This window comes from Scyliorhinus torazame, unplaced genomic scaffold, assembly GCF_047496885.1.
Source record: "Scyliorhinus torazame isolate Kashiwa2021f unplaced genomic scaffold, sScyTor2.1 scaffold_596, whole genome shotgun sequence".
NCBI classification, from domain to species: Eukaryota; Metazoa; Chordata; class Chondrichthyes; order Carcharhiniformes; family Scyliorhinidae; genus Scyliorhinus; species Scyliorhinus torazame.
The window spans coordinates 86,625-109,905 of NW_027308323.1; the positions used below are offsets into that span (position 1 = coordinate 86,625).

General features: G+C 46.7%; 1 long non-coding RNA gene across 5 annotated transcripts in view; it reads left to right on the top strand.

Moving 5' to 3' along the window:
- LOC140406540 (uncharacterized) overlaps nt 1-16,415 on the top strand; it is a 93,181-nt gene extending 76,766 nt beyond the window's left edge. For 2 of the 5 annotated variants that reach the window (XR_011939200.1, XR_011939198.1), the window contains exons 2-3: nt 11,504-11,552; nt 16,277-16,415. This is a non-coding gene — a long non-coding RNA (uncharacterized lncRNA). Of the gene's footprint in view, nt 1-5,541; nt 5,676-5,790; nt 5,922-11,503; nt 11,553-16,276 lie in introns of those variants that run through there. The other 3 variants (XR_011939196.1, XR_011939197.1, XR_011939199.1) reach the window with 3 other exon arrangements.
- The last annotated feature ends 6,866 nt before the right edge of the window (nt 16,416-23,281 follow it).

Sequence of the window (23,281 nt, forward strand, 5' to 3'; positions counted from 1 at the left end):
GGTGTCACAGTGAGTTAGACACACTGTCCTTTCCCCCTCTGGGACTGGGAGTCACTGTGTGTTAGATACACTGTCCTTTCCCTCTCTGGGACAAGGTGTCACAGTGTGTTAGATACACTGCCCTTTCCTTCTCTGGGACCGGGTGTCACAGTGTGTTAGATACACTGTCCTTTCCCTCTCTGGGACTGGGTGTCACAGTGTGTTAGATACACTGTCCTTTCCCTCTCTGGGACTGGGTGTCACAGTGAGTTAGATACACTGTCCTTTCCCTCTCTGGGACTGGGTGTCACAGTGTGTTAGATACACTGTCCTTTCCCTCTCTGGGACTGGGTGTCACAGTGAGTTAGATACACTGTCCTTTCCCTCTCTGGGACTGGGTGTCACAGTGTGTTAGGTACACTGTCCTTTCCCTCTCTGGGACTGGGTGTCACAGTGTGTTAGATACACTGTCCTTTCCCTCTCTGGGACTGGGTGTCACAGTGAGTTAGATACACTGCCCTTTCCCTCTCTGGGACTGGGTGTCACAGTGTGTCAGACACACTGTTCTTTCCCTCTCTGGGACTGGGTGTCACAGTGAGTTAGATACACTGTCCTTTCCCCCTCTGGGACTGAGAGTCACTGTGTGTTAGATACACTGTCCTTTCCCTCTCTGGGACTGGGTGTCACAGTGTGTTAGATACACTGTCCTTTCCCTCTCTGGGACTGGGTGTCACAGTGAGTTAGATACACTGTCCTTTCCCTCTCTGGGACTGGGTGTCACAGTGTGTTAGATACACTGTCCTTCCCCTCTCTGGGACTGGGTGTCACAGTGAGTTAGATACACTGTCCTTTCCCTCTCTGGGACAGGGTGTCACAGTGTGTCAGATACACTGTCTTTCCTCACAATGTTCTAGTCGGCAGCACAGCAGCGCAATGTTTAGCACTGTTGCTTCACAGGTCCAGGTTCCCGGGTTCCATTACCACTTGGAACACGGTCTGTGCGGAGTCTGCACGTTCTCCATGTGTCTGTGTGGGTTTCCTCCGGGTGCTCCGGTTTCCTGCCACAAGTCCCGAAAGACGTGCTTGTTCGGTGAATTGGACATTCTGAATTCTCCCTGAGTACCCAAACAGGCGCCGGAATGTGGCGACTAGGGGATTTTCATCGTAACTTCATTGCAGTGATAATGCAAGCCTATTTTTGGCACTAATAAAGATTATTCTTATTATATATCTCTTCTCTCTGCGAGCTCTCTTTCCTTGTTTCTGGTATACAAACATTTATTCTGTGTTCCAACTTCCTTGTGTACATTCCCCTGTGGTGATTAATGAACACATTCTGCACAATTACCACTCGTTAGTGAATAGCAGTGGGAAGAGGAACGGTCGGAATTTATCGGAACAAAACACTCCTGGTATTGAAAAGATGGACTGTCGGAAAAGGGCTATTCAGCCATGGATAACTATGGAAACCAAGGAGGGAATCAAATTGAAAGAAAATGCAAACAAAGTGGCAAAGCTTAGTGGGAACAAGAGGATTGGGAAATCTTTAAAGATCAACAAAAAGCCATGAAAAATGCTAGAAAGAAAAGGAAGTTAGAATCTGAGAGCAGACTAGCTCCGAATATAAAAACTGACAACAAAAGTTTCTCAAATATATTGAATGTAAAGATGTGAAGGTGATCATTGGTCCATTAGAGGACGAGAAGGGAGATTTAATAATGGGATAATAATGAGGAAACGGCTGCGGCATTGAACAGTGGAAGACACAAATACCATGCCAATAATTGATGGCAAGGAGGCTACAGCAGGCTAGGACTGAGAAACCATCATTATCACATAAGGTAGACAAGTCTCCTGGCCTTGATGGAATACATCCCAGGATACTAAAAGAGATGGCGGGGGAAATAGCAAATACGTTCGTGGTAATTTACCAAACTTCGCTGGACTATGAGGCGGTTCCAGGAGATTGGAAAATTAAAATGTGACGCCCCTGTTTAAAAAAGGAGGCAAACAAAAGGTGAATAACTATAGGCCAGTTAGCTTAACCTCTGGTGGGGACAATGCTTGAATCTATCATCAGGGATGAAATAGTGAGACATCCGGACAGAAATTGTCCCATTGCCCCTGGTCACTGTCTGCGTGGAGTTTGCACATTCTCCCCGTGTCTGCGGGGGTCTCACCCCCACAACCCAAAGATGTGCAGCTTGTGTAGACTTCCCACACTAAATTGCCCCTTCATTGGGAAAAAACCTAATTGGTACTCAAAATTATCTTCTTTTAAATTGTCCCTTTGGGCAGACGCAGTGTGAGATCATGAAAGGCGGGGCCTATTTAATTAATTTACAAGAACTCTTTGTGGATATTACGAGCGGGGTGGACAGTGGGGACCGGTGGATGTGATGTACCTGGATTTCCAGAAGGTATTCGACAAGCTGCTGCGTAAGATAAAGGTGCTCGGCATTACGGGTAAGTTATTAGCCCGGATAGAGGATTGGTTAACAAACAGAAAGCAAAGAGTGGGGCTAAATGGGCGTTTTTCTAATTGGCGATCAGCGGCCTCAGGGATCAGTGTTGGGACTGCAATTGTTTACAATTTACATCAATGATTTGTAATTGGGGACCAATTGTAATTTGTCAAAGTTGGCAGATGACACGAAGATGAGTGGTAGAGCAAAGTGTACAGTGGACACTGAAAGTCTGCAGAGGGATCTCGATGGTTTAAGCGAGTGGGCAAGGGTCTGGCCGATGGAATTCATTGTTGGGAAATGTGACGTCATCCATTCTGGTGGGAATAATAACCAAATGGGCTGTTATTTAAACGGTAGCGAATTGCAGCATGCTGCTGTGCAGAGGGACCTGGGTGTCCTTGTGCATGAATCGCAACAAGTTTAATACGCTGGCCTTTCCCTCTCTGGGACTAGAAGCCGAGGACACAATCTCAAACTAAAGGGACGATCCTTTAAAACAGAGATGAGGGAATTTCTTCAGCCAGAAGGTGGTGAAACTGTGGAACTCTTTGCCGCAGAAGGCTGCGGAGGTCAAATCGCTGAGTGTCTTTAAGACAGAGATAGATCGATGGGCTGAATGGCTTCCTTCTCCACTGTCGCGATCTGATGACTCTGTGGATCTCACTCACTTTGCTGTCAATTTTGTCCATTTTGTGCTTCAATAAATCTTTGCTTAATCCTTTCCTTCAGCACCCATCAGAAAGCCCCTCCCCCCAGCTCCACACCCACAGTAACCACGGAGACCCTGAAGACCAACAACGAGACCTCGGGTAAAATACAAGCAACAACATTTCCTGCTGATGAATTGGGTGGATGTATATTTTTGGAAAGGAAGAGTTTATTTTGATGATTTCTGTCATGTTTAGTTTAATTGTGTCTTCACTGGAGTCAGTGAGTGGGACTTCCCGGACATTCAAAAGAACAAAGAAAAGTACAGCACAGCAACAGGCCCTTCGGCCCTCCCAGCCTGCGCCAATCCAGATCCAGATTGCTGGACCATTGGCTTTGATTTTTATGTCATCATTGGATACAGGAATAGTGCCAGAGGACTGGAGGATAGCAAATGTGGTCCCTTTGTTCAAAAAAGGGAGCAGAGACAACCCCGGCAACTATAGACCGGTGAGCCTCACGTCTGCAGTGGGTAAAGTCTTGGAGGGGATTATAAGAGACAAGATTTATAATCATCTAGATAGGAATAATATGATCAGGGATAGTCAGCATGGCTTTGTGAAGGTAGGTCATGCCTCACAAACCTTATCGAGTTCTTTGAGAAGGTGACTGAACAGGTAGACGAGGGTAGAGCAGTTGATGTGGTGTATATGGATTTCAGCAAAGCGTTTGATAAGGTTCCCCACGGTAGGCTATTGCAGAAAATACGGAGGCTGGGGATTGAGGGTGATTTAGAGATGTGGATCAGAAATTGGCTAGCTGAAAGAAGACAGAGGGTGGTGGTTGATGGGAAATGTTCAGAATGGAGTTCTGTCACAAGTGGAGTACCACAAGGATCTGTTCTGGGGCCGTTGCTGTTTGTCATTTTTATCAATGACCTAGAGGAAGGCGCAGAAGGGTGGGTGAGTAAATTTGCAGACGATACTAAAGTCGGTGGTGTTGTCGATAGTGAGGAAGGAAGTAGCAGGTTACAGAGGGATATAGATAAGCTGCAGTGCTGGGCTGAGAGGTGGCAAATGGAGTTTAATGTAGAGAAGTGTGAGGTGATTCACTTTGGAAGGAAAAACAGGAATGTGGAATATTTGGCTAATGGAAAAGTTCTTGAAAGTGTGGATGAGCAGAGGGATCTAGGTGTCCATGTACATAGATCCCTGAAAGTTGCCACCCAGGTTGATAGGGTGGTGAAGAAGGCCTATGGAGTGTTGGCCTTTATTGGTAGAGGGATTGAGTTCCGGAGTCAGGAGGTCATGTTGCAGCTGTACAGAACTCTGGTACGGCCGCATTTGGAGTATTGCGTACAGTTCTGGTCACCGCATTATAGGAAGGACGTGGAGGCTTTGGAACGGGTGCAGAGGAGATTTACCAGGATGTTGCCTGGTATGGAGGGAAAATCTTATGAGGAAAGGCTGATGGACTTGAGGTTGTTTTCGTTAGAGAGAAGAAGGTTAAGAGGAGACTTAATAGAGGCATACAAAATGATCAGAGGGTTAGATAGGGTGGACAGTGAGAGCCTTCTCCCGCGGATGGAAATGGCTAGCACGAGGGGACATAGCCTTAAACTGAGGGGTAATAGATATAGGACAGAGGTCAGGGGTAGGTTCTTTACGCAAAGAGTAGTGAGGCCGTGGAATGCCCTACCTGCTACAGTAGTGAACTCGCCAACATTAAGGGCATTTAAAAGTTTATTGGATAAACATATGGATGATAATGGTATAGTGTAGGTTAGATGGCTTTTGTTTCGGTGCAACATCGTGGGCCGAAGGGCCTGTACTGCGCTGTATTGTTCTATGAAACCTGTCGCCTATTTTCCAAGGATCCCTCTGTTCCCCACCCGTTCATATATCTGTCTAGATGCATCTTAAATGATGCTATCGTGCCCGCCTCTACCACTGGTGTGATTGCGGTGCCACTGACTGAACCCCTGCCGTGGGGCGGAGGGTGTAAACACCGGGAAGCCCCATTGACAGCGATGGGACTGAAAGATCCTGCCGCTGTCCAATGGCCTCAGGAGCCACAAAACAGGCTGTGGGATGGCCGGGAAAATCACCCCGTGTCCCGCAGATTCTCTGTCAGGTTTCCACAGTTGCACAGATCACCAGACATTTATCAGGGCTGGGTTATCCCCCAATCCACATCAACTCACAAACAACAGGGGACAATTCCAAAAAGGTTTTGATTGGTGGTTGGAATGTGTGTGGGTTGGTGGTTTAACTGGGCGTGGATTCTGGTGTCAAATGGTGATTCACATTTCGGAATCCAGGACTGTGAGTGACAGGGGCTGGATTACATTACCCAATGCAGAGCACATGCCACAGGACACAGTCACATTTCCCCCTCCAGCCAGACTATTGGGTAAGCTTTGTTCTCCAGGGAGCAAATCAGAATTCTGGTCCAGTCTGTTTCCCGTATGAGTAGACAGAGGCTGCCATGAATAGCATTCAACACTGAGCAACAGGCAAGCTTACAGAACCTCCTCCAGCTCACACGGGAACACCTCCTGAGGCTCCGGTAAGCAGTCAGGTATGAATTAGTATTTAGACTGTGCTGAGAGGTGTATCACTGTTTTAAACATGGGCTCAGGTCTGTGTATGTTCTCCAGTCCCAATACAGAGCTGCTGAATGACCTGAGTCATTGAGGAGACTGGAGATGGATCTGGATGATGAATACAGCAAGTCACAAACAAACGTGGTTTAACCATGGATGGTGGTGGGGGACAGGAGGGCAGTGCGGTGCTGGATTCAAACAAGAAACATGAACATATTGCGGTTAGAGTGTAATATTTATAAAGGATATAAAATGACAGGAAGCTCAAATGTTTGTGGTAATACTTTGAGTCACAGAGACAGAGATAAACCCACTCCCAGAGAGAGACTTTACTCACAATAGATAGGTGAACTTAATAGGATTCATTTTGGGAGAAAAAATTTGAATGCGGATCACAGGGTCAACGGCAGGGTTCTGAGGAATGTGGAGGGACAGAGAGATCTTGGGGTTCATGTCCACAGATCTCTGAAGGTTGCCACTCAAGTGGATAGAGGCGTGAAGAAGGCCTATAGTGTGTTAGCGTTTATAGTGTGTTAGCATGTATTAACAGGGGGCTTGAGTTTAAGAGCCGTGAGGTTAAGCTGCAACTGTACTTGACCCTGGTGAGACCATATTTGGAGTATTGTGTGCAGTTCTGGTCACCTCATTATAGGAAGGATGTGGAAGCATTGGAAAGGGTGCAAAGGAGATTTACCAGGATGCTGCCTGATTTGCAGGATAGGTCTTATGAGGAAAGGTTGAGGGAGCTAGGGCTTTTCTCTTTGGAGCGGGGGAGGATGAGAGGCAACTTAATTGATGTTTATAAGATAATGAGGGGGATAAATAGAGTGGACGTTCAGAGACTATTTCTTTGGGTGGATGTAGCTGTTACAAGGGGGCATAACTATAAGATTCCGGATGGGAGATATAGGAGGGATGTCCGAGGTAGGTTCTTTACTCAGAGAGTGGTTAGGGTGTGGAATGAACTGCCTGCTGTGATAGTGGAGTCGGGCACTTTAGGAACTTTCAAGCGGTTATTGGATAGGCACATGGAGCACACCAGAATGACAGGGAGTGGGATAGCTTGATCTTGGTTTCGGACAATGCTCGGCACAACATCGAGGGCTGAAGGGCCTGTTCTGTGCTGTACTGTTCTATGTTCCATGTCTACAAACCCACTCCCAGAGAGATAAACTCATTGTTTACTATCCTACTATTAGGATCTGATTAGGTTCTCGAGGGTTACAAGCAGCCAGGAAGGAACTCAAAAATGGACTGAGGAGAGCTAGAAGGGGGCATGAAAAGCCCTGGCGGGAAGGGTTAGGGAAACCCCAAGGCATTCTACACTTATGTGAGAAATAAGAGGGTGATCAGAGTGAGAGTAGGGCCGATCAGGGATAGTGGAGGGAACTTGTGCCGAGAGTCTGAAGAGATGGGGGAGGCCCTCAATGAATATTTTGCTTCAGTATTCAATAGAGAGAGGGACCTTGTTGCCCATGAGAACAGTGTGAACCAGGTTAATAGACTCAAACAGGTTGATATTAAGAAGGAGGATGTGCTGGAAATTTTGAAAAGCATCAGGATAGGTAAATCCCCTGGGCCTGACGGGATATCCCCAAGGTTACTACGGGAAGCGAGGGAGGAGATTGCTGCGCCGTTAGCGATGATCTTTGCGTCCTCACTCTCACTGGAGTAGGACCGGATGATTGGAGGGAGGCGAATGTTTTTCCCCTATTCAAGAAAGGGAATAGGGAAATCCCTGGGTATTACAGACCAGTCAGTCTGTGGTGAGCAAAATTTAGGAAAGGATTCTTATAGATAGGATTTATGATTATTAGAAAAACATAGTTTGATTAAAGATAGTCAGCATGGCTTTGTGAGGGGCAGGTCATGCCTCACAAGCCTCATTGAATTCTTTGAGGATGTGACGAGACACATTGATGAAGGTCGGGCAGTGGATGTGGTGTATATGGATTTCAGTAAGGCATTTGATAAGGTTCCCCATGGTAGGCTCATTCAGAAAGTTAGGGGGCATGGGATACAGGGAAATTTGGTTGTCTGGATACAGAATTGGCTGGCCCAAAGAAGACAGGGAGTGGTAGTGGATGGAAAGTATTCCGCCTGGAGGTCGGTGACCAGTGGTGTCCCGCAAGGATCGGTCTGGGACCTCAACTCTTTGTGGTTTTTAAAAATGACTTGGATGAGGAAGTGGAAGGGGGCTGAGTAAGTTTGCCGATGACACAAAGGTTGGGGGAGTTGTAGATAGTGTTGAGGGTTGTTACAGGTTACAACAGGACATTGACAGGATGCAGAGCTGGGCTGAGAAGTAGCAGATTGAGTTCAACCTTGATAAATGTGAAGTGATTCATTTTGGAAGGTCGAATTTGAATGCTGAATACAGGGTTAAAGGCAGGATTCTTGGAAGTGTGGAGGAACAGAGGGATCTTGGGGTCCACGTACATCGATCCCTCAAAGTTGCCACCCAGGTTGATAGGGTTGTTAAGAAGGCGTATGGTGTGTTGGCCTTTATTAACAGGGGGATTGAGTAGAGCCGCGAGGTTTTGCTGCAGCTTTATAAAACCCTGCTTAGACCACACTTGGAATATTGTGTCCAGTTCTGGTCACCTCATTATAGGAAGGATGTGGATGCTTTGGAGGGTACAGAGGGGATTTCTCAAGATGCTGCCTGGACTGGAGGACATGTCTTATGAAGAGAGGTTGAGGGAGCTAGGGCTTTTCCCACTGGAGCGAAGAAGACAGAGAAGTGTACAAGGTGATGAGAGACATGGATCGAGTGGATAGCCAGAGACTTTTCCCCAGGGTGGAAATGGCTGTCACGAGGGGACATAATTTGAAGGTGATTGGAGGAAGGTACAGGAGAGATGTCAGAGGTTCTTTACACAGAGAGTGGTGGGTGTGAGGAATGCACTGCCAGCAGAGGTGGTGGAGTCAGAGTCATTCGGGACATTGAAGCGACTCTTGGACAGGCACATGGACAGCAGTAAATTGAAGGGGTGGAGGTTAGGTTGATCTTGGATTAGGATAAATGGTCAGCACAACATGGTGGGCTGAAGGGCCTGTACTGTGCTGGACTGTTCTATGTTCTATCAAAGAGAGACTTCACTCACTATAGATAGACAAACTCAATATTCACTATCCCACACCCAGAGAGAGAATTCACTCACTATAGATAGACAAACTCAATATTCACTATCCCACACCCAGAGAGACTTCACTCACTATAGATAGACAAACTCAATATTCACTATCCCACACCCAAAGAGACTTCACTCACTATAGATAGACAAACTCAATGTTTACTATCCCACACCCAGAGAGAGACTTCACTCACTATAGATAGACAAACTCAATGTTTACTATCCCACTCCCAGAGAGACTTCACTCACTATAGATAGACAAACTCAATGTTTACTATCCCACTCCCAGAGAGACTTCACTCACTATAGATAGACAAACTCAATGTTTACTATCCCACTCCCAGAGAGACTTCACTCACTATAGATAGATAAACTCAATGTTTACTATCCCACTCCCAGAGAGACTTCACTCACTATAGATAGATAAACTCAATGTTTACTATCCCACTCCCAGAGAGACTTCACTCACTATAGATAGATAAACTCAATGTTTACTATCCCACTCCCAGAGAGACTTCACTCACTATAGATAGACAAACTCAATGTTTACTATCCCACTCCCAGAGAGACTTCACTCACTATAGATAGATAAACTCAATGTTTACTATCCCACTCCCAGAGAGACTTCACTCACTATAGATAGATAAACTCAATGTTTACTATCCCACTCCCAGAGAGACTTCACTCACCATAGATAGATAAACTCAATGTTTACTATCCCACTCCCAGAGAGACTTCACTCACTACAGATAGATAAACTCAATGTTTACTGTCCCACTCCCAGAGAGAGTCTTCACTCACTGCAAATAGATAAACTCAATGTTTACTGTCCCACTCCCAGAGAGAGACTTCACTCACTAAAGATCGATAACCTCAATGTTTACTATCCCACTCCCAGAGAGACTTCACTCACTATAGATAGACAAACTCAATGTTTACTATCCCACACCCAGAGAGACTTCACTCACTATAGATAGACAAACTCAATGTTTACTATCCCACTCCCAGAGAGACTTCACTCACTATAGATAGATAAACTCAATGTTTACTATCCCACTCCCAGAGAGACTTCACTCACTATAGATAGATAAACTCAATGTTTACTATCCCACTCCCAGAGAGTGACTTCACTCAATCTCGATGGATAAACTCAATGTTTACTGTCCCACTCCCAGAGAGACTTCACTCACTACAGATAGATAAACTCAATGTTTACTGTCCCACTCCCAGAGAGAGTCTTCACTCACTGCAAATAGATAAACTCAATGTTTACTGTCCCACTCCCAGAGAGAGACTTCACTCACTAAAGATCGATAACCTCAATGTTTACTATCCCACTCCCAGAGAGAGACTTAACTCACTATCGATAGATAAACTCAATGTTTACTATCCCACTCCCAGAGAGACTTCACTCACTTTAGATAGATAAACTCAATGTTTACTATCCCACTCCCAGAGAAACTTCACTCACTATAGATAGATAAATTCAATGTTTACTATCCCACTCCCAGAGAGAGACTTCACTCACTAGACATAGATAAACCCAATGTTTACTATCCCACTCCCAGACATAGTCTTCACTCACTATCGATAGATAAACTCAATGTTTACTATCCCACTCCCAGAGAGACTTCACTCACTTTAGATAGATAAACTCAATGTTTACTATCCCACTCCCAGAGAAACTTCACTCACTATAGATAGATAAATTCAATGTTTACTATCCCACTCCCAGAGAGAGACTTCACTCACTATAGATAGAGAACCTCAATGTTTACTATCCCACTCCCAGAGAGAGAGGCTTCACTCACTATAGGTAGATAAACTCAATGTTTACTATCCCACTCCCAGAGAGAGACTTCACTCACTATAGATAGATAAACTCAATGTTTACTATCCCACTCCCAGAGAGAGAGGCTTCACTCACGATAGATAGATAAACTCAATGTTTACTATCCCACTCCCAGAGAGAGAGGCTTCACTCACTATAGGTAGATAAACTCAATGTTTACTATCCCACTCCCAGAGAGAGACTTCACTCACTATAGGTAGATAACCTCAATGTTTACTATCCCACTCCCAGAGAGACTTCACTCACTATAGATAGATAAACTCAATGTTTACTATCCCACTCCCAGAGAGAGAGACTTCACTCACTATAGATAGATAAACTCAATGTTTACTATCCCACTCCCAGAGAGAGTTCAGTCACTATAGATAGATAAACTCAATGTTTACGATCCCACTCCCAGAGAGAGAGACTTCACTCACTATAGATAGAGAAACTCAATGTTTACTATCCCACTCCCAGAGAGAGACTTCACTCACTATGGGTAGATAAACTCAATGTTTACTATCCCACTCCCAGAGAGACTTCACTCACTATAGATAGATAAACTCAATGTTTACTGTCCCACTCCCAGAGAGAGAGACTTCACTCACTATAGATAGATAAACTCAATGTTTACTATCCCACTCCCAGAGAGACTTCACTCACTATAGATAGATAAACTTAATGTTTACTATCCCACTTCCAGAGAGAGACTTCACTCACTATAGATTGATAAACTTAATGTTTACTATCCCACCCACAGTTTTTAACATTCTCTCTAATTTTCCCATTGCCGGAATTCTCTCCCATACGGATTGTCTCTTTTCCTTTGCAGGATATGCCGAGTGAGATGAAGACGTTGTTGCTGATTCTGGGATGTCTGAGTGAGTAACATTCATTCAGGACGGTCGGCCATTGTACAACAAATACAATTGTCTACGTTCAGTATCTTCCCCTCAAAACCTCGAGAGGTTCTTCCTGACCAAAGAATTGGTTTGAAAGATAGAAGGTGGTTTTTGGAGAGGTTTTATTGAAGGGTGTGTATTTAGGAGGGAGTTCGGGACGAGAGGAAGGTGGAGAGACTGAGAGCTTTCGGGAAGACTGTTCCCAGCTTGGAATGTTGGGATGAGGTTGTAGCCTCCACTGATTGGGTGACGGGGTTGTGTTGGACGCAGAGGGATGACATTTGAGGCTCAGGTCAGAGGAGATTGTGACACAATGAATGGTTTGGGAGGATTTAAATTTGAGGATGATGGGGAGAGTTTACACAATTACCTCAGTTAGAGAGTTTGCCGGGAAAGGTGACGCACTGGAGGGAGGAGGCACTGGAGGGAGAAGGCAAATAAAATAGATGAGGTGCTGGAGGGAGGTGAGGTGCTGGAGGGAGGTGAGGCAGTGGAGGGAGATGAGAAGCTGGAGCGAGGGTTTGGGTGGAGGGAGGGATTTGGAGGGAGTATTTTGGAGGGAGAGTTTGGGAGGGTTGTTTTTAGAAGAGAGGGATCGATTGGAGGGAGGATCCAAGCAGAGAGAGGGTTTTGGGAGGGGTTTGTGCCGAAGGAGGGGTTTGAGTCGAGGGAGGGGTTTGGGGAGGGAGATTTTGCGAGGGAGGGCTTGGGGAGGGGGGTTTGTGATGGAGTCTTTGGAGAGGAGGTGTTTTGGGAGGGAGGATTTAGAGGGGGGCGTTTGGGAGGGTGTTCTGAGGGAGGGTTTGAGTGGAGGGAGGCTTTGGGGAGGGTGGGTTGTGGGAGGGAGGGTATTCAGGGGGAGGGTTTGAGTGGAGGGAGGGTTTGGGGAGGGGGGGTTGTGGGAGGGGGGTTTTCAGAGGGAGGGTTTAAGTGGAGGGAGGATTTGGGGAGGGGGGGTTGTGGGAGGGAGGGTATTCAGAGGGAGGGTTTGAGTGGAAGGAGGGTTGGGGCAGAGGGAGGCAGGCAATTGGGCTCCCTGTCACGACCCCCCTGTCCTGTCCCTGACCACCCTGGGGTCTCCAATGTCCTGGGACACCGAAAGTTAGATCTGGCGAGGTCTCTCCCGCCATCGAGTGGGCGAGTGACACCCCTGTCTGTGTGGGACACGGGATCACAGCCGTGTCTGAGATCCGCTCTCACTGAGGAGAATCCCAGTGGATTTCGGAATGATGTCAGCACATCCTGATCATTAGTCAGACCAATGGGCCAGGGATTAAATCCAGGGAAAGGGAGGATGTGGATCCTACAGAGTGAAACATGGGGAATATCGGGAGATTCCAGGAGAAGTGAGGTCAACATCCTGGATAGTTTGGGGGAATCTTGGATGTGAAATTCACTGGAACAAGTTGTTGAGGTTTTCAGGCTGAAAGAATAAGTGTTTAAAAAATACAAAGGGGTCGATCCAATGGCCACGCTGTGCACGAAAATCAGCTCGCCGTGCACAGGGCGGCCGGTAAATGCCAGGAGAGCCGGGATCTACCCGGCTCCCACCGCCTCCCGACACACAAAACAACCTCACTGTGGGCGGCATCAGTATTTGGATCAGATTCCCGAGGAGTCTGAGGCTTTGGGATTCAAGCCCTTCGCCCCAGAGACATAAGAACATAAGAACTAGGAGCAGGAGTCGGCCTTCTGGCCCCTCGAGCCTGCTCCGCCATTCAGTGAGATCATGGCTGATCTTTTGTGGACTCAGCTCCACTTTCCGTCCCGAACACCATAACCCTTAATCCCTTTATTCTTCAAAAAACTATCTATATCTTAAAAACATTTAAAGAAGGAGCCTCAACTGCTTCACTGGGCAAGGAATTCCATAGATTCACAACCCTTTGGGTGAAGAAGTTCCTCCTAAACTCAGTCCTAAATCTACTTCCCCTTATTTTGAGGCTATGCCCCCTAGTTCTGCTTTCACCCGCCAGTGGAAACAACCTGCCCGCATCTATCCTATTTATTCCCTTCATAATTTGATATGTTTCTATAAGGTCCCCCCTCATCCTTCTAAATTCCAACGAGTATAGTCCCAGTCTACTCAACCTCTCCTCGTAATCCAACCCCTTCAGCTCTGGGATTAACCTGGTGAATCTCCTCTGCACACCCTCCAGCTCCAGTACGTCCTTTCTCAGGTAAGGAGTCCAAAACTGAACAGAATGCTCCAGGTGTGCCCACACCTTATACAATTGCAGCATAACCTCCTTAGTCTTAAACTCTATCCCTCTAGCAATGAAGGACAAAACTCCACTTGCCTTCTTCATCTTAATTTGCACCTGTAAACCAACTTTTTGCAACTCATGCACTAGCACACCCAGGTCTCTCTGCACAGCAGCATGCTATAATATTTTATCATTTGAATAATAATCTCTTTTGCTGTTATTCCTACCAAAATGGATAACCTCACATTTGTCAACATTGTATTCCATCTGCCAGACCCTAGCTCTTTCACTTAGCCTATCCCAATGCCTCTGCAGACTCCCAGTATCCTCTGCACTTTTTGCTTTACCGCTCATCTTAGTGTCGTCTGCAAACTTGGACACATTACCCTTTGTCCCCAACTCCAAATAATCTGTGTAAATTGTGAACAGTTGTGGGCCCAACACTGACCCCTGAGGAACACCACTAGCTACTGATTGCCAACCAGAGAAATACCCATTAATCCCCACTCTGTGCTTTCTATTAATTAACCAATCCTCTATCCATGCTACTACTTTACCCTTAATGCCATGCATCTTTATCTTATGCAGCAATCTTTTGTGTGGCACCTGAAATGAAATGAAAATGACTTATTGTCACAAGTAGGCTTCAAATGAAGTTATTTTGAAAAGCCCCTAGTCGCCACATTCCAGTGCCTGTTCGGGGAGGCTGGTACGGGACCTTGTCAAAAGCTTTCTGGAGATACAGATATACCACATCCATTGGCTCCCCGTTATCCACCGCACTGGTAATGTCCTGAAACAAAAAATTCCACTAAATTAGTTAGGCACGACCTGCCCTTTATGAACCCATGCTGCGTCTGCCCAATGGGTCAATTTCCATCCAGATGCCTCGCTATTTCTTCCTTGAGGATAGATTCCAGCATCTTCCCTACGACTGAAGTTAAACTAACTGGCCTATAATTACCCGCTTTCTGCCTACCTCCTGTTTTAAACAGTGGTGTCACGTTTGCTAATTTCCAATCTGCCGGGACCACCCCAGAGTTTACTAGTGCATTTGCAATTTTCCTAGCCATCTCTTTTAGCACTCTGGGATGCATTCCATCAGGGCCAGGAGACTTGTCTACCTTTAGCCCCATTAGCTTGCCCATCACTACCTCCTTGATGATAACAATCATCTCAAGGTCCTCACCTGTCATAGCCTCAATATCATCAGTCGCTGTCATGTTATTTGTGTCTTCCACTGTGGAGACGGACCCAAAAAACCTGTTCAGTTCCTCAAACATTTCCTCATCTCCCATTATTAAATCTCCCTTCTCATCCTCTAAAGGACCAATATTTACCTTAGCCACTCTTTTTTGTTTTATATATTTGTAGAAAATGTTACTATCTTTTTAATATTCTGAGCAAGTTTACTCTCATAATCTATCTTACTCTTCTTTATAGCTTTTTTAGTTGCTTTCTGTTGCTCCCTAAAGATTTCCCAGTCCTCTAGTCTCCCACTAACTTTACCACTTTGTATGCTTTTTCCTTCAATTTGATACTCTCCCTTATTTCCTTAGATATCCACGGTCGATTTTCTCTCTACCGTCCTTCCTTTTTGTTGGTATAAACCTTTGCTGAGCACTGTGAAGAATCGCTTGGAGACCTCGGGCGAGCGCTATTCAGCAGTGGACCCCACAATCGGGAACCAGACCCAACGGCACTCGGGGGGAGGGGGGACCTCCGGCCGGGGGGGGGGGGATCCCCGGGGGATTGGAGGCTCTCCCAGGGGATTGGAGACCCTCAGATGCATGCCCTTTGGGCAGAGTGGTGCCCTGGCACTGGTGCCATCTGGGCACCCTGGCTGTGCCACCTGGGCACCCTGGCTGTGCCAACCTGGGCACCCTGGCTGTGCCACCTGGGCACCCTGGCTGTGCCACCTGGGCACCCTGGCTGTGCCAACCTGGGCACCCTGGCTGTGCCACCTGGGCACCCTGGCTGTGCCAACCTGGGCACCCTGGCTGTGCCACCTGGGCACCCTGGGCTGTGCCATGTGGGCACCCTGGCTGTGCCACCTGGGCACCCTGGCTGTGCCACCTGGGCACCCTGGGCTGTGCCATTTAAAGATGGCATCCCGCTCTCTCACCACACTGGTGAGTTCTGGTGCGCGGCCTCGACCACGCGGTCCCGGCTGAGGCTCCGTATACAGCGCGAGTCACGTTGTATATCCTTGTGTGTCTCGGCACTGCGTGCGCCAGGAAACATGCGGCTAAACTCGCTCCCAATGGGACTCTGTTCCCAATTAGTGAATTGGGCCAAAGTCTGATGCTTGATGGAGCTGGGGGTCGGGGGTGAAGGTGGGGGGTTCCGGGGACTGGTCTCGGGAAGGAGCAGAGATTCCCGCTTTCATTTCAGGGATTTGATAGCAGAGCAGTGGGTGAAAGGGAGGTTTTTAATGTTTCAATAGAGACGAGTCAGTGTGGAACATTTCCTAAACTTTATCTTTACAATCAACAGATTGCTGCCATTTCCTGTCTGCCGACCCGTGTAAGAATCACACAGTCCTGGAGCAGCCATGGAGGAGCACAAACTGTGCTAACACTGACTGTTCTAGTGTTCAATGTGACAACAACCTTCTCACTGGATGGTACAGATTCAACGGGTAAGTCCACGGGAAACTCAATTAAACTCATCAGTGAAACTTCAGAGAAACTGGGATCATTATTCGGAGCAATGGGGCTGGGAGTGAATCCTGGGAAAGGGAAGATGTGGATTCTACGGAGTGAAACCTGGGGAATAATGGGAGATTCCCAGGAAGGTAGCACTGAGACAGAGAGGAAAGGCATTGCTGGGATGGGGGGAAATATTTGTGAGCGTGGAAAGATTCAGGGTGCAGAACGAGGCCATTCGATCCATTGTATCCATGCTGTTTGAAAAAGCAGAGCGCCCCCTTCTGGCTCTGTCAGACGGTTCACACCGCCCTGTGGGTGAAAAGATTCCTCCTCATCCCCCCATCAATCTGCCAACAATTATTTTCAATCTTTGTTCCTGGTTATTGACCTCTCTGCCAATTGAAACTGGTTCTTCCCAATCCACTCGCTCCAGATTCCTTCCCATTTTAGACATCACAATTAAATCTCCCCTCAGCCTCCTCTATTCAAAGATAAACAACTCCAGCAAATCCAATCTCTCCTCCTGATTACAGTTTCTCATTCATGCCAATATCCCCGTTAATCATCTCTGTACGTTCTCTAGTCTGATCACATTCTTCCTGCCCTGTGGTGACCAGAACTGTACACAGTCTGCGAGCTCTGGTCTGACAATTCTTTTATACGATTAGAGAAACACCTCCTTCCTCTTCAACTCAAGGCCTTGACCAATAAGGGAAAGCCTCCTAAACACCATCTTCAGCACCTTATTTCTCTGTCCTGCTATCATCAGGAATCAGTGGATATAAACTCTGAGATCCCTCTGCTCCACCACATATCTCAATATCCTCCCCTCATTGTGTGGTCGGTGCCATTGCCAGTGATTGTCCTCCAATACCCATTTCCTCACACTTCCTCACATGGAGTTCCGTTGCTGACATATCTCCCACCTGACCAGCCCATTGATATCTTGCTGCAGTTTACAGCTTTCCGCCTCACTCTCAAACCACAGGAACAAGGTTCATCTCTCCTGCAGACATTTAATCATGTCCACAATTCCATGTCATTGGCATATACCACAAGAACATGAGGAACGGTCTGGATCCCTACGGAATGCCGCAGGAAACAATCTTCCAATCTCAATAACAACACTACCCAGAACCCTTTGCTCTGACAGTGAGCCAATTGGGATCCAGCTCACCACTTTGGCTGGATCTCATCAGCTTCCAAAATCCTGACCTGTCCGTCTTGTTGGACCTTGTCAAACCCTTGCTGAACCCCATGTAGATTACATCATGAAGTTTCCCTCATTAACCCTCCATGTTACTTCCTCAATGTAATCAAATTAGTCAAACTTCACTCAGCCTGAACAAATCTGTCCTGACTCTCTTTGATTAATTTACCTCTTTCTGAACCATGATTTATATCATTTTACACAATTATTTCCCAGAATGTACCCACCACAGACATTGTGCGGAATGGTTTCTAATTAGTCACACTTTCTCTCCATCCTGTTTTTATCAATGTTATTAGTCCTCCAGATCTCCAGCTCCACACCTATAGCCATAGTCGATGGGTGAAGATGCTTTGAGTCTTTGTTACATCTTTCCTTGTTTTCCTCAGCAGCCTGGGATCCATTTTGTCTCTTTCAGGGGATATGTCCACTTTCCAAGGTGCTAACAAAGAAATGTACAGCACAGGAACAGGCCCTTCGGCCCTCCAAGCCTGCGCCGACCATGCTGCCCGTTTAAACTAAAATCTTCTATACTTCCTGGGTCCGTATCCCTCTATTCCCATCCTATTCAGGTATTTCTCAAGATGCCCCTTAAATGTCACTATCGTTCCTGCTTCCACCACCTCCTCCGGTAACGAGTTCCAGGCACCCACTACCCTCTGTGTAAAAAAACTTGCCTCGTACATCTCCTCTAAACCTTGCCCCTCGCACCTTAAATCTATGCCCCCCTAGAAATTGATCCCTCTACCCTGGGAAAAAGCCTCTGACTATCCACTCTGTCTATGCCCCTCATAATTTTGTAGACCTCTATCAGGTCTCCCCTCAACCTCCTTTGTTCCAGTGAGAACAAACCGAGTTTATTCAACCTTTCCTCAGAGCTAATGCCCCACATACCAGGCATGTGCCGACCAGAATTGAACACTACACTCCAAGTGTGGTCTAACTAATGTTCTATACAGCTGCAATATGACTTGTCAATTTTTATACTCAATGCCCCAGCCAATGAAGGCAAGCATGCCGTCTGCCTTCTTGACTACCTTGTCCACCTGTGTTGCCACTTTCAGTGACCTGTGGATCTGTACACCGAGATCTCTCTGACTGTGAATAGTCTTGAGGGTTCTTCCATTCACTGTATATTCCCAACCTGTATTTTTCCAAAATGCATTACCTCACATTTGTCCAGATTAATCTCCATCTGCCATCTCTCAGCAAAGGTCCCAGCACTGATCCCTGCGGAACACCACTAGTCACAGCCCTCCAATCAGAGAAGCACCCTTCCATTGCTACTCTCTGCCTTCTATGACCTAGCCAGTTCTGTATCCATCTTGCCAGCTCACCTCTGATCCCGTGTGACTTCACCTTTTGTATCAGTCTGCCATTAGGGACCTTGTCAAAGGCCTTACTGAAGTCCATATAGACAACATCCACTGCCCTACCTGCATCATTCTTTGTGACCTCCTCGAAAAACTCTATCAAGTTAGTGAGACACGACCTCCCTTCACAAAACCATGCTGCCTCTCGCTAATACGTCCACTTGCTTCCAAATGGGAGTAGATCCTTTCTCGAAGAATTCTCTCCAGTAATTTCTCTACCATTGACGTAAGACTCATCAGCCTGTAGTTCCCTGGATTATCCTTGCTACCCTTCTTAAACAAAGGAACAAAATTGGCTATTCTTAGGGTAGGTGGTAAGGAAGGTGATAGGGAAGGTGATGGAGTAGTATTGTTAATCAAGGACAGTATAATGGCTGCAGAAAGGCAGTTTGAGGAGGATCTGTCTACGGAGGCAGTGTGGGCTGAAGTTAGAAATAACACACCAACAACACAACAATTGCATAATGTCACAAGTAGGCTTCAATGACGTTACTATGAAAAGCCCCTAGTCGCCACATTCCGGCGCCTGTTCGGGAAGACTGGTACGGGAATTGAACCGTGCTGCTGGCCTGTCTTGGTCTGCTTTAAAAGCCAGCGATTTAGCCCTGTGCTAAACCAGCCCCTGGTTAGGAAAGGAGCAGTCACTTTGTTAGGAGTTTTCTATAGGTCCCCAAACAGTAACAGAGATGTGGAGGAAAAGATTGCAATGCAGATTATGGATAGGTGCGGTAGTCTCAGGGTAGTTGTCATGGGTGACTTTAACTTTCCAAATATTGATTGGAACCACTATAATTCGAATAGTTTGGATGGGGCTGTTTTTGTACAGTGTGTGCAGGAGGGTTTCCTCACACAATATGTGGATAGGCCGACAAGAGGCGGGGCCACATTGGATTTGGTACTGGGTAATGAACCAGGCCAAGTGTTGATTTGGTTGTGGGAGAGCACTTTGAAGATAGTGACCACAATTCGGTGACTTTCACGAAAGCAATGGAGAGGGATCGGAACATACGGCAGGGCAAGGTTTATAACTGGGGGAGGGGTAATTATGATGCGATCAGGCAAGAATTGGGGAGCATAAGATGGAAAGAGGAACTGTCAGGGATAGGCACAATTGAGATGTGGAGCTTGTTCAAGGAACAAATGCTGCGTGTCCTTGATAGGTATGTCCCTGTCAGGCAGGGAGAAAATGGTCGAATGAGGGAACCATGGAGTGAGGGTAGCATTGTGGATAGCACAATTGCTTCACAGCTCCAGGGTCCCAGGTTCGATTCCTGGCTTGGGTTACTGTCTGTGCGGAGTCTGCACGTTCTCCCCGTGTCTGCGTGGGTTTCCTCCGGGTGCATAAGCCCCCTTCTTCCTCTTGACAAGACATGCAACCTCCTTTATCATAGAATCATAGAATTTACAGTGCAGAAGGAGGCCTCCCACAGGGTTTCCTCCCACAGTCCAAAGATGTGCAGGTTAGGTGGATTGGCCATGCTAAATTGCCCTTAGTGTCTAAAATTGCCCTGAGTGTTGGGTGGGGTTACTGGGTTATGGGGATAGGGGGGAGGTGTGGGCTTGGGTAGGGTGCTCTTTCAAAAGAGCCGGTGCAGACTCGATGGGCCGAATGGCCTCCTTCTGCACTGTAAATTCTATGATTCTATGATAAAGGAGGTTGCATGTCTTGTCAAGAGGAAGAAGGGGGCTTATGCAAAGATGAGAAAACAAGGTTCAGTTAGGGTATTTGAGGGATACTAGATAGCTAGGAAGGAGCTCAAGAAAGGGCTTAGGAGAGCTAGGAGGGGGCATGAGAAGTCCTTGGCGGGTAGGATCAAGGAAAACCCCAAGGCTTTTTACACTTATGTGAGGAATAAAAGAATGACCAAGGTGAAGTTAGGGCCGGTCAAGGACAGTAGTGGGAACATGTGCATGGAGTCTGAAGATATAGGAGAGGCCTAAATGAATACTTTTCTTCAGTGTCCACAAAGGAGATGGGCCATGTTGTTGAGGAGGATAGTGCGATACAGGCTGGTAGGCTGGAGGAGGTAGATATTCGGAACAAAGATGTGTTAGAAATTTTGAGAAGCCTGAGGATAGATATGTCCCCTGGGCCTGATGGGATATATCCTAGGATTCTTTGGGAGGCGAGGGATGAGATTGCAAAGCCTTTGGCTTTGATCTTTATGTCCTCACTGTCGACAGGAATAGTGCTAGATTGGATCAGTAACTGGCTATCACCTAGAAGACAGAGGGTGGTGGTAGATGGTAAATTTTCATCCTGGAGCCCAGTTACCAGCGGTGTACCACAGGGATCAGTGCTGGGTCCTCTGCTATTTGTGATTTTTATCAATGACTTGGATGATGGAGTTGAAGGAATTTGCTGATGACACCAAGATTGGTGGAGTAGTGGATGAGGTGGAGGGCTGTTGTAGGCTGCAGAGAGACATTGATAGGATGCAGAGCTGGGCTGAAAAGTGGCAGATGGAGTTTAACCCTGATAAGTGTGAGGTGATTCATTTTGGTGGTATTGCAAGGTTAATGGCAGGGTTCTGAAGAATGTGGAGGAGCAGAGAGATCTCGGAGTTCATGTCCATAGATCTCTGAAAGTTGCCACCCAAGTGGATAGAGCCGTGAAGAAAGTGTGTTTGCATTTATTAACAGGGGGATTGAGTTTAAGAGCCGTGGGGTTATGCTGCAACTGTACAAGACCTTGGTTAGACCATATTTGGAGTATTGTGTGCAGTTCTGGTCACCTCATTATAGGAAGGATGTGGAAGCATTGGAAAGGGTGCAAAGGAGATTTACCAGGATTCTGCCTGGATTGGAGGGTAGGTCTTTTGAGGAAAGGTTGAGGGAGCTAGGGCTTTTCTCATTGGAGCGAAGGAGGATGAGAGATGACTTAATTGAGGTGTATAAGATGATGAGAGGGATAGATAGAGTGGACGTTCAGCGACTTTTTCCTCGGGTGGATGTAGCTGTTACAAAGGGGCATAATTATAAGGTTCATGGTGGAACATATAGGAGGGATGTCAGAGGTAGGTTCTTTACGCAGAGAGTGGTTGGGGCGTGGAACGCACTCCCAGCTATGGTGGTGGAGTCGGACACTTTAGGAACTTTCAAACGGTTATTGGATAGGCATCTGGAGTGCACCAGAATGATTGGGAGTAAGTTGATTTGACCTTAGTTTCAGGCTAGTTTGGCACAACATCGTGGGCCGAAGGGCCTGTACTGTGCTGTACAGTTCTATGTTCTAAGACAGTGAGGATCCAAAGATTTTTGTCATGCCTCAGCAATTTTCTCTCTTGCCTCCTTCCATATTCTGGGGTAGATCCCATCTGGCCCTGGGGATTTATCCTTCTTAATATTTTTCAAGTCGCCCAACACTTCATCTTTTTGGATCTCCATGTGAGCCAGGCTTCTCCACACCCTTCTCCACACTCAACATCACCAATTCCTGCTCTTTGGTGAATACTGATGCAAAGTATTCATTTAGTACCTCGCCCATTTCCTCTGGCTCCACACATAAATTCCGTCTCCTGTCCTTCAGTGGGCCAACCAATTCCAGGCTCCCTCTTGCTTTTTATGTACGTGTAAAAAGCCTTGGGATTTTCCTTAACCCTATTTGCCAGTGATTGAGGGGCTAGTTTAGCACACTGGGCTAAATCGCTGGCTTTGAAAGCAGATCAAGGCAGGCCAGCAGCACGGTTCAATTCCCATACCAGCCTCCCTGAACAGGCACCGGAATGTGGCGACTAGGGGCTTTTCACAGTAACTTCATTTGAAGCCTACTGGCAATAAGTGATTTTCATTTTCATTTTTTCACTTCATTTTTCATGACCCTTTTTAGCCCTCCGGACTCCTTGCTTAAGTTCCTTCCTACTTTCCTTATATTCCACACATGTTTCGTCTGTTCTCAGCCATCTAGCCCTGACAAATGCCTCCTTTTTCTTTTTGACGAGGCCTACAATATCTCTCGTTATCCAAGGTTCCCGAAATTACCCATATTTGTCCTTCTTCTGCACAGGGACATGCCGGTCCTGAATTCCTTTCAACTGACATTTGAAAGTCTCCCACATGTCAGATGTTGATTTACCCTCAAACATCCGCCCCCAATCTAGGTTCTTCAGTTCCCGCCTAATATTGTTATAATTAGCCTTCCCCCAATTTAGCACATTCACCCTAGGACCACTCTTATCCTTGTCCACCAGCACTTTAAAACTTACTGAATTGTGGTCACTGTTCCTGAAATGCTCCCCTACTGAAACTTCTACCAGCTGGCCAGGCT